The sequence below is a fragment of the Lissotriton vulgaris genome, chromosome 3_1, assembly GCF_964263255.1.
Source record: "Lissotriton vulgaris chromosome 3_1, aLisVul1.2, whole genome shotgun sequence".
In the NCBI taxonomy this organism is placed as follows: domain Eukaryota; kingdom Metazoa; phylum Chordata; class Amphibia; order Caudata; family Salamandridae; genus Lissotriton; species Lissotriton vulgaris.
Window position 1 is genome coordinate 2,086,106,466 of NC_141689.1, and position 12,431 is coordinate 2,086,118,896.

The 12,431-nt window shown below is 47.0% G+C and overlaps 1 protein-coding gene across 1 annotated transcript in view; it reads left to right on the plus strand.

Annotated features, from left to right (window-relative positions):
- LOC147728838 (uncharacterized) overlaps positions 1–12,431 on the plus strand; it is a 1,063,528-nt gene that overhangs the window by 507,715 nt on the left and 543,382 nt on the right. The window lies entirely within an intron of this gene.

Genomic DNA, 12,431 nt, shown 5'->3' on the forward strand with positions numbered 1-12,431 from the left:
CTTGCCGTGCCCCGAAGCTGCACGATAGAGGGTGAGGGAGATAGAGGAGCCTGCAGAGACGTGGGCAGACCGGTGACCGAATCGGAGGCAAAGGCAAACAGCAACAAAGGAAGTAAAGAGATCCTGCGGAGAGCCGGCGAACGCGACCGCAAAGGGGCACATCAGGCTGAAGTTAGCACACCCTCAAACCCCCTGCCTGCCTGCTGAGCACTCGCTCCATGTTCGGGGCTGCAGAGTGAGCCTACACTTGGGGACCCACCTGGTGTGGTGCTGGGAGAACTGAAGTGCAGCGCGAAGAAGCCCAGCGAAGGGCACCACAGAGGGAATGCCCTGCAGGGAGACCCAACCCGAGGACAAGGGCAGAGTCCTGGGACATCTGGTCTACCGCCTGGGGCTTTGGGGAATGCCCAGTGGTGAACAGACGACATGCCACATGGGCCTAGCCCTCCTCTGGGTGGACCACGCAGACCCGTAAGAAGGCACGAGAACCATATGCAGCCCAGCGAGTGGTAACAGGGGCTCTGCCATACCTTTGCAGGGGTTGTAGATTGAAGTGTGTGAGAGACCTCTGCAAAAATGGCACGTACTCGACACTACCACCACCAGTAAGGTACTCCAGCCACCAAGGGGATATACGGGACTCCTGACGCACCAAGATCCCTGCCCCCCGGAGATCACAGAAAAGTGGGGAAGGCATTCCCCAAGGGTGGAGAGAGGGAAATCTCTTGAGGAAACTTGCTGACCACACGGCCTACAGCAGGACACTCACTAGGAGAATGCAACCCACAAACACTGGTGGCCCCACGGTCCTCATAACATCTACAACCTAGCCGCTCCGCCCTAGTAGTGGTCCCAGATGGCACAGGACAAAGACCCAAAACTGCAGAGGCAGGGGAAGAGGGACAAATTTGACGGACCGCCCTGCCTCTGCTTCCATGGACGCACTGGATAATAACGTTATCCTTCAGGCAATTCAATCTTCCAGAGAGGCTTTGGAAGGTAAAATTGACGAAATGAAAGTAGACGTTAACCTGCTCCGTCAAGACCTTCCGAACGTCAAGAACCGCATATAGGAAGTTGAAGACACCGCACACATGCTCCAAGGAGAGGTCAAGGCCTTAAAAGAGGCCATGAAGGATGTGCTCTGGGCTCTGAAGGGTCGTTGATGATGAAAATGGAGCTAGGAAAAACAATCTCTTCTTTCTTGCCTTTCCAGAGGCCATAGAGGGGTCAGACTCTGGTGCTTACCTGCGTAAAAGGCTACTGGACACACTCCCTGATGCACGCTTTTCACCATGCTTTGTAATCAAAAGAGCACACAGAATACTGGGGACTCAGCCTCCACCGGGAGCCCCACCATGTCTGCTGATCACGAGGTTTCTTAACTATCAGGACAGAGACCTCATCCTCTGAGAAATCAGGCACAAGTAGGAAATACGGCTGGACAATACCAAAATAATGGTGTTCCCAGACTACTCACGAGAGGTGCAAAAACACCGCAAAACATTTGATTCGATGAAAGATAAACTACGGCATTTACAAATGACATACATTCTCCTCTTCCCCGCTACACTCAAAGTGATCTATCAGTCCAAGACACTGTTCTTCAACACTCCAGAAGAGGCCTGGCACTGGTTAGAGGAGCACCCTCTGATAAGAGCAGCGGGGAGCCCAGCACCACTCTCAGGAAAAGCCCCGCCGGTACGCAGAAACAAATCAAGATCGCAACATCTTAAATGGAGGAGCACTGCAACTGCCCCGAGTGCACAACTTAGGGTGACACCATATCGGAGCAGGAGGGTGGCAGGGTCGACGCCACAGGCCTGGGACTCTGAAAGCACGCACCGCATGGATAGACCCAGCATGAAACCGCGGACGGAGGAAACCGCTCAGCAGTGCTCAGCGGACTGCACTGATCAGGACTTTACAACAGACTCGTAGGAGGATCACCCATTGTTGCAAAACATTAATCTCCTTGAAAATCCGGGAGGTGCAGGCATTGAAAATGACACAGACACTCTGTCCCGGCCAGCAGAAATAGAAGAACGATGAGCAGCATCAGGCCAGGAGAGATGGGGTGGGCGGGAGTCGCCTAAGGGACTTACGTGGAGAGGCACAGAGATTGAACCAATCTCTGTGCATCTCCGCATCTTTCCTTTACACGACACCCGCCCACCCCCAACCGCCCCCGCCCGCAATATTAAACAACATTAAAGCCTAAAATAAGATTGAAAAAATGTACCTTATCGCGGGGTCATCTTCCTTGTCCATCTAGCCTTCTTCTTGGAACTGTGCTTGTGCGGGAGCCTACACATGTGCATTCCTCGCCAGGAATGCGCATGCGCAGGCTCCCGCGCATGCTTGATGAAGTAAGTTTGGGGAGGTGGGCGACAGACCTCTCCAATCCAAACACGACACAGTTGGTCATGTTGACCCAAGGGGCAGTCGTTCAGGTAGTAGGAAAGTGTGGAAGGGTGGGGTGGGGGGGTAGGGGTTGGGGTTCTTAATCAGTTACTTAGCAAAATAGCAGGAATGTACATTTTTTGAGATTGCAAACACAGAGACAAAGGGACCAGGGAAACAGCTGCAGCAGTGGGAAGGGCAAGGCACAACGTCATGATGACGACATCTAGTAAGGGCACTTATTCAGTCCTCTCATAGAACGTAAATGGGATGGGGAATAAGGTTAAGAGAGGACTGGTGTTGGCATATTTCAAAAGACTGAAGCCAGATGTCATCTTTCTGCAAGAGACACATCCGAAAGGCACGCACTGTGGGTTCCTAGGCAGAGGGGCATACAAGACACTAGCTCACGCGGGGTTCTCCACCAGGGGCGAGAGGAGTGGCCATCCTAATCAGGAAAAGTCTGCCATTCAGAACTGAGCGCACCTAGATATATCCCAGTGGTACATATGTTGTAGTTGAGGGTGTGTGGAACAGACAAAACATCACTTTCATTAGTGTATATGCACCCCCCAGGTTACAAAGACAAACACTGGAGAAGCTTGTAGAGGTCCTTCAGGAAGCGAGTTCCGACGCTCACATTATTGGAGGAGACTTCAATGATGTAATGGACCACACACTGGACCGCACGACAATCCCAATGGGCGGCCCCAAAGAGACACCGCTTACATGGTTTGCAGACACACTGACACTTACTGACACATAGCGCAGGCCCCATTCCCGTACCAAAGACTATTCCTTTTATTTCGGTGCCCACAAAGCCTTCTTGAGGTTAGACTATATACTAGCCCCAGCAGGAAAAATACGGGAGGTTAAAAAAATAGAATACTTGGATAGAGGTCTTTCAGACCATTCACCCCTGTTACTCACAGTAGGTGTCCGTACACAATGCCCGGCCGGGGAATGGAAGCTCGACCCATGGGAGCTGAGGGACCCCCAGGTTACCAAAGAAATCAGGGTGGACTCGGAACTATACTTTCGTGAAAATGTGGGGGCTGTAGACTCCGCCATCACGTTATAAAAAAACGGAAAGAAGGTGAAGAGATTGCAGGGCTTGAATCCCGGCTCCTACAGATTGAAACACAGGCCATCATGAGTGATGACCCTTCCCTGTTGTGGAGACTACAAATTCTCTGAAGGGAATACTTTGCGCTGGCCAAGAAGGATGTGCAACACACTATACAAGCCATGCATCGGCATCTGTATGATGCGGGTGACAAAACTGGTAGATTGCTTGCATGGCTTAGCAAAAAAGAGCTAGTTAGTAGGTTGGTTACCCCGATACAAACAGAGGATGGTCAGACACAAACACCTCCCGTTGAAATAGCTAACGCCTCAGCTGGGTATTTTGAGGCCTTCTATGTAAAAGTTCTCTGGCAGAGCCAGCACAAATACAGGCATATCTTCAGAAAATACAGTTTCCCAAGCTAGCAACAAGCTAGTCGCAGACACTGGAAGAAAAGATCACGAACGAGGAAATCACAGAAGCTATTGGTCAGTTGAAAACTGGGAAGGGGTCCCGGGCCCTAATGTGCTCCCCCCTGAATTTTTTAAGCAGAACGTGACACTATTTAGTCCATATCTCCTACATCTATACCTGGAGGCGCAGGAGGTGGGCAGTCTCCACATGGATTTGCGGACAGCCACATTTGTGGTAATTCCTAAGAAGGACAGACTGCCGCAGAAGTATAGCTCGTACCGATCCATCTCCCTTATTACTATGGAGACCAAAATACTGTCCAGAATACTAGCCAACAGGCTTACCGCGGTAAAAACCAGTCTCATCCATCAAGATCAGTCTGGCTTTATGCCAAAGAGGTCGACGAGACTTAACCTTAGGAGGTTACATAATTGGCTGGATGTGGTAACCACAAGAACAGACCCTCACCTCATCCTGAACCTCGATGCTGAGAAAACATTTGACACCCTTCACTGGTCCTTTCTTATGTCCACTCTGGAAGAGTTTGGATTTGGCCCTGCCTTCAGGCAATGGATCGGCATTCTTTATGAGATACCCCTGTCCTGAACCAGAGTTACTAGTGTAGTGTCGCGGGAATTCTCTATAGGACGGGGTACTCATCAGGGATGTCCCCTCTCCTGTTTGCTCTGGTTCTGGAGCCCCTCGCATGTGTCATCCGAGTGCATCTGTGTATAACGGCTTTCCAGGGGGAAGAGAACGAGGCCTTTGAAATGCTCATCTCCCTGTATGCCGACGACATACTACTGTATGTTACAAACCCTGAAATGACGCTCCCTAATATCATGGCTAGTTGTGAAGACTACATCGCACATAAGGGGTATAAAATTAACTGGGAGACATCGTGCCTTTATCCAGTGGGCCAGGGTGGACTGGACAATGATCACCCTAACCAGCTTCAGATAGCCCCCAATGGCATAAAATATCTGGGGATTTATGTTACCACCCATACAGCAGTGGCACTGGATCACAATCTTTACAGGGTGCTCAGGGAGTTTCGCACAGACGTGGAAAGGCCGAAATCCTTACAGTTGACGTTGCAAGGCAGGGTGGCGCTTTACAAAATGACAATGCTCCCAAAATTCTTATGTGTTTTTCAAAATACATACCAGCTGATACCAGACAAGGTGTTCACTGAAATTGACGACACATTGAGGACGTTCCTCTGTGATGGGAGACCTCCAAGGATAGCGCTGGCGACATTGCAACACAACCAATATAATGGCGGCATTTCCCTACCTGATCTTTGGGCATATTACTGGGCGGCTCATTTATTTGTTGTAAATGAATGGGAACATATGAAGAGAGACTACCCTACAGACGCACTGGAACGCATGCAATTTGCTGGCCGCCCGCACACACACTACCTCTACAGTGGGAGGGATTCTGCAAAACTCCTAACAGCTACGCAAATTGTGATCATAGCATGGAAAAAGGCGGAACGGCAGATGAAGTGGGATGATCGGGTGACCAGGGACACCCCACTTTGGATGGGGAGCTGGCTTAGAGAAATTGCGAAGCTGAGAGGTTTCGGGAAGTGGGACTTGCTGGGTATCTCGAAAATTAAAGACATAATATATCATAAAGAGCTGGTAACATTTTCCTACCACCAGAAAGAGTACGATATGCACCAGACGCAATACTATAAATACTAGCAGCTAGCACATGCGTGGCGGGCGCAACACTCTGGGCCCGATTCACAGAATGAACTTAAGACTAAATCCTAAACTTACTACTATTTGGTATTCACAGAATGCACTTACTACTTTCGGGATTCACAGAGTGAACTTACTACTTTCGGGATTCACAGAATGAACTTACTACTTTCGGTATTCACAGAATAGACTTAAGACTACTAACTTTACGTCCGAACTCGGGCCGTAAATTACGGCCCGGGGGCGGAATTTCCGGCTTGGGGGCGGAGCTTCCGGCCCGGAGGCGGAGCTTCCGGGCTGGAGGCGGAGCTTCCGGGCCGGAGGCGGAGCTTCCGGGCCGGAGGCGGAGCTTGCGGCCCAGAGGTGGGCATTTCAGCCATGCCTAAATCCCCACTTCTGGGCCGCAAGCTCTGCCTCCGGCCCGGAAGCTCCGCCTTCAGCCCAGAAGCTCCGCCTCCGGGCCGCAAGCTCCGCCCCCAAGCCGGAAATTCCGCCCCCGGGCCGTAATTTACGGCCCGAGTTCGGACTTAAAGTTAGTAGTCTTAAGTCTATTCTGTGAATACCGAAAGTAGTAAGTTCATTCTGTGAATCCCGAAAGTAGTAAGTTCACTCTGTGAATCCCGAAAGTAGTAAGTGCATTCTGTGAATACCAAATAGTAGTAAGTTTAGGATTTAGTCCTAAGTTCATTCTGTGAATCGGGCCCTCAGACACTGGCGACCTCCCCGAATACGCCCCATTAGAGGGATGACTTCTGATGGGTGAAATCGGGGAAAAGACAGTCTCATGGACATATAGAACCATAATCAATAACAAGCCAAACTCCCTGCTGAAGTTGAGAGTGAAATGGGAAGCAGACTTTGGTGAGATTGAGGACCTGGATTGGGAAATAGCACTGGTGCACCCCCGGGAGGTGGCCATCAAGTCCCGCCTTAGATTGATCGAATTCAAATACCTGCACAGAGTATATTACGATAGAGCTCGACTGCACCGCATAGGGAGGGTGGATGCGCCGAACTGCTTACGATGAAACATGACTGAGGGTTCATACTTCCACACGATATGGGAATGTCCACATATTCAGACATTTTGGGTAACCCTGTTGAAAGAGCTAGACTATATCTTAGAGGAGACGATAACCCTGAATCCCCTGTTTGTTCTGTTGGGCATACATACAGAGATTTACCTCCCCATACCAAAGTTAACACTGCTCCATCTAGGATTGGTGGTGGCCAAACGCAACCTGGCACGAGCATGGGGGGCTACACTGAGCCCATCACTGGACAAATGGAGAAGGGGACTGGACATGTACATGTCAGGAGAGAAAACACATACATAGCACAGGGCTGTCCCAAAATGTTCCAGAAAATATGGAAGCTGTGGTTAAAGCATTATGGTCTCACACTCACTAACTTACAGTGATACCCTAGAGTGGGGTGGTGGGTGGGGGGAGATGGGGGCTCATGTTACCATCTATGAACGTCCATTTGCTATTTGCATGTATATTACTGCTATTGAATGATACTGTTGATGTAACACCAAAGACAATCAAGTGCTCTGGAGACCCATACTGTTTCTGTACTGAAATCAATAAAATGCCAATAAACAAATCCCCCCTCCCTCCAAAAAAGGGATGTTGGAATATTACTGCTATAGGATAGTACCCACAAAACAATGTGAAATATTTTACATTTTGTATACTAACATTTTTTAAATATAATATATGAATTGCTTTATGTGTTATGTACGTTTATGGATTCAAGTGAAATCCAAATCAAGTCTTATTTCATTTGATTTGCTGCACATTTGGCAGAGTTTTGGTGCTTTGTCCCTACATCAGGTTGCAAACCATCAGTCTAGATAATGTAATCATACTGATCCAGAGGCATGACTTCATTGGGCAGAGGATATTCATGTTCATATTGTAGGTATGACTGTGTTGTAGTGTAGAGTCAAATACTTTGATCTACATCTGTTGCTCTGAGTGAGTGTCCCATTGTATCCATCTTGGACAAAAACCTTATGAGTCTGGAACGCTGGCCTTTGTGACAGCCTCTAAAGTTGGAACTAGAGTCACAACATTTATGCGTTTCCTCTGAGCGAATGATCTTTCTCTTATTACAGCAGTCTGTGCTGCTGTTAGAATTCTTTCTGTCGGTGCAAAACACATTTCTACATTTGTGTATAAATGCAATTGATGTGCAATTGGTATAGTGTCTCCTTCATTGAATGAGACATAGGTGTATCCTGATGCACCCACAATTATATGGATCACCAGGCTTGTGGTTTTCACACATGTGTTTAAGTGTTTTGAAGCTAATATGTCAGCTTGTACTGAACATGGAATGTGTGTGTGTTCAGCTGTCTAATGTGTACTTAAAATGTCTGGACGTATCAAGCTGTTGAACGGTTTTACCATTTGTGTATAGTCTGGAAAGTGAGTTGTGCCATAATGCAGTTTATTCAATGTGTTTTGTTGTTGTAGAAGAGCACACTTCTGTAGGAAATGTGTTACAAGGCTTCTGCCTTCACTTGACAGCTCATAGCCCAAGAAAAGGGCACTGAGATAGGCTATTTTTGATTTCTTTAAATTAAATTTGTAGCCCACATGAGCAAATCCCTAACTATATGATCTACTCTAGCCAACTGAGTTGAAAGGTCATCATCCGTTAGGTATATGTCATCGACATAGGACAATTCCCGGTCGTCATAATCTTGTAAAAGTTCTGATACCCGGGATGAATGCGGTCAAGCGCCTGCTTTCAGGTGCTATATTTTGGCAGAAAAATCCATTTGATATTCCTAAAGTAGTTTTATATTTTTTATGCACTATATTGTTCGTTAGTGCCGCGCTATGTGCGTTTTGTACAGTGAATATGCATGTAGCAGTGTTCAAATGTCTATAATCTAACACTAAATGATATGAATGGCCTGGTTTTATTACAGGAAACAAAGGATTATTCATTGGTGAGGTGCAACTTTCTATTACACCTTGGTATTCAAGTTGTGTGAGGATTTCTCTTACCTATTGTTTTAGCCTCCTGTTTAATTGGGTATTGTCATTGTGGTAGTGGGGTTGATCTCACAGGTACGATGTGATAAAGGGGACCGTAATTCCACCCCACATTGTTGAGGCATAACTCTGAAGCTCGCGCTAAGACTCACTACTTGGCATATGAATGTTTAACTGCATCTGGAACGAGGTCGAGAATGGCAGGAAATATTACTTTTTCCCCTTTTGGGCAATCCATAACAAACTCTGGTTATCAATCCTTTTTTAAGCCAAGAGAATGTCATAGCTGAATGACAAGTTCTCCCAAATGAGAACATTTAGGGTATGTAGTATATCTCCCTCCATCTGAAGTTGCAAATTATATCACTGACTAGGACACTCAGTCTACCGGTTCGGTGTTTCCACCTGGATGCAGTAACTCATTGCTACTGCCACCAGACACTCCACTAGATTCCGGCAAACTATCGTGACTTTTGACACGCTGTCCAGCATGGTCAGGGCCCACCCGTTATTTAGAAGCATTTCTGTCTATATCTAGGTATAGTGTGCTACCGGCTAAGACTGGCCACGTTGCTCCTTCACTGCTGAGGGGACCTAGTCTAACATTGTTTCTTATATGCTGTAGGGCACCTTCAAACCAATTTTGGTGTTCTTGATATGTTAGTGGTACTTCTAGTGCTTCATAAGATGTGTAGTTGTTAGAAACTGCAGCTACAGTGTAACCATGAAAACATCTTTAACACAAGCTTGCTTTACCTATGAATGTTATATGTATGATAGCAGTAAACATGCTTCATAATATTCTAAGCTTATTTGCACTCACTTTTGTAGCTCTAATATTATACCTGAAGAGCAATGTGTACAAATGAAGCTTGGATTATGTCATCAATGATGTAATTTGAGATGTGGTGCACACAGTCTGCTATGTGAAATACACATTGCCATGCTAAAAAGATTCTGTGTAATAACTCAAGGCTACTTACAATACTTAGTATGTAGTACGTAGAATCTTTACCCTGTTGAAAACATGTTATGAGTGATGTCATATGTTAAGTCATAAGCAGTGCATTGTTGGGTTGCAAGTTATAGTTAGCTTTGCTAACTATACTGGAGACGTTCTGTTTTTTTTTTTGAAAACTTTAATGATGTCAGTGACAAATTCACCTAACTATAACATTATTTTAACCTCTGTTTTATTCAGTGAATTTCTAAGTTTAAAAAAACCGGACATTTTTGTCACACCTAACTATAACGTTACTTTAGCCTTTGTTTTTTTCGTGAATTTTTCGAGTTTTCTTTTAACATAAAGTAATATTTAATTACCATACGTAAACACAATCCCTGCCGCGCAGGGCCTTCGGCTGTGTTTGTCACACGGCCTGGCCCTCTGGACCGCATCACCCAGGGCATTTTTTTAATTAAAGGAGAAGGGGAACACATGGCTAATTACTTTAAGGGAGTAGTCTACCCCTTTCCTATTTTGTAAAGTTTCAGCCCAGGGCTCCCCAGGACCTTTAGAGGCTCTGGAAGGGAGGCCACGCAGTCCACCTCTCGATATAAAGACAATTTAGCTCCATGGGTGGGCTCCCTGGGGCCTTTTGGGGATCAGGGAAGGGGCTGCATGTCTCCCTCCCCAAATAAAGTAAATCTTGTCCTGGGGGTGGGCTCCCTATGCCTCTAGAGGCTCGAGAAGGGGGGCACACAGTCCCTCCCTTTATGAACACAGGTTTAGCTCCTTGCCCTGCCCCATTATATTATACTTTTTTAAATCTTCAAGACAGGGGACTAAGTGTATATATATATATATACATGTGATCAAGGGCTCATCGGGCCCGAAACGCGTCATGGCGGTCATTGGTATGCCCAAGGAATAAAAGACTGCAAACTACCTACTCGGGTCCGTTTTCGTTTATCCTGCATGTTGGACGAAGAAACGAAGTATATATGCTCCGAGTTTGTCCCAAACTTGAAAACGCACGCCAACTCCCACTAGTCACGGGTAAAAACAGAGGCAGCATACCGCAAGTGGCAGCGGCATTAGAGTCTTCCTGTCTGCTCAGTTCTTAACGCCTGACGCGTTTCAGTGCTTCCGCACTTCATCAGAGGCATGGTCATAACAATTCACATGCCCATCCATTTGACTGTTCTACATCCAATGAGCGGCTCAGTTGAGCCCAGATGGAATTCTGGGACATGTAGTTTCTGTTGCGGCATGTTGTTCTGCTTACAATCCCTTGTGGCAGTTCCCATATTGAGGCTCTGTTATGTCTGGAGTCCCATGGCCCCCACTTTAGCAGGGTGGTGCATTTTTTGCGGCTGGACCACCGCAATTTATACACGCTCTGAGTTTGTCCCAAACTTGAAAACGCACGCCAACACCTATGTCCACTAGCATTGAGATATCTGTTTTGCACATTGACATATTTTATTTCATTTTGTTTCAGTTCGATTACGATTTAGCCACTATAATATGGCGCTTATGGTTTGGACTCTGAGTCCGTCATTCATGTTTGTGTATATGCCTTTATTTACTTCCGCCTCACCGACGCCAGTTGACACTGTCGAAGGCAGAAGCTGAAACGTGTTTGTCCATTTGTGCAATAAATGGAAGGAGATTTGATCTACTGTGTGTGCTGGTCTGGTCTATCTTTGGCCGTGGAGATATATATATATATATATGTATATATATTACCTACTGGCGTGTCGCCAGTAGGTATATATAGTTAGGATTATTTGTCTATGGAACTTTTGAAAATTCTATGTCTAATAACTTTGGCGTTTGTGGACTCTGTCCCGGCCAGCAGAAATAGAAGAACGATGAGCAGCATCAGGCCAGGAGAGATGGGGTGGGCGGGAGTCGCCTAAGGGACTTACGTGGAGAGGCACAGAGATTGAACCAATCTCTGTGCATCTCCGCATCTTTCCTTTACACGACACCCGCCCACCCCCAACCGCCCCCGCCCGCAATATTAAACAACATTAAAGCCTAAAATAAGATTGAAAAAATTTACCTTATCGCGGGGTCATCTTCCTTGTCCATCTAGCCTTCTTCTTGGAACTGTGCTTGTGCGGGAGCCTACACATGTGCATTCCTCGCCAGGAATGCGCATGCGCAGGCTCCCGCGCATGCTTGATGAAGTAAGTTTGGGGAGGTGGGCGACAGACCTCTCCAATCCAAACACGACACAGTTGGTCATGTTGACCCAAGGGGCAGTCGTTCAGGTAGTAGGAAAGTGTGGAAGGGTGGGGTGGGGGGGTAGGGGTTGGGGTTCTTAATCAGTTACTTAGCAAAATAGCAGGAATGTACATTTTTTGAGATTGCAAACACAGAGACAAAGGGACCAGGGAAACAGCTGCAGCAGTGGGAAGGGCAAGGCACAACGTCATGATGACGACATCTAGTAAGGGCACTTATTCAGTCCTCTCATAGAACGTAAATGGGATGGGGAATAAGGTTAAGAGAGGACTGGTGTTGGCATATTTCAAAAGACTGAAGCCAGATGTCATCTTTCTGCAAGAGACACATCCGAAAGGCACGCACTGTGGGTTCCTAGGCAGAGGGGCATACAAGACACTAGCTCACGCGGGGTTCTCCACCAGGGGCGAGAGGAGTGGCCATCCTAATCAGGAAAAGTCTGCCATTCAGAACTGAGCGCACCTAGATATATCCCAGTGGTACATATGTTGTAGTTGAGGGTGTGTGGAACAAACAAAACATCACTTTCATTAGTGTATATGCACCCCCCAGGTTACAAAGACAAACACTGGAGAAGCTTGTAGAGGTCCTTCAGGAAGCGAGTTCCGACGCTCACATTATTGGAGGAG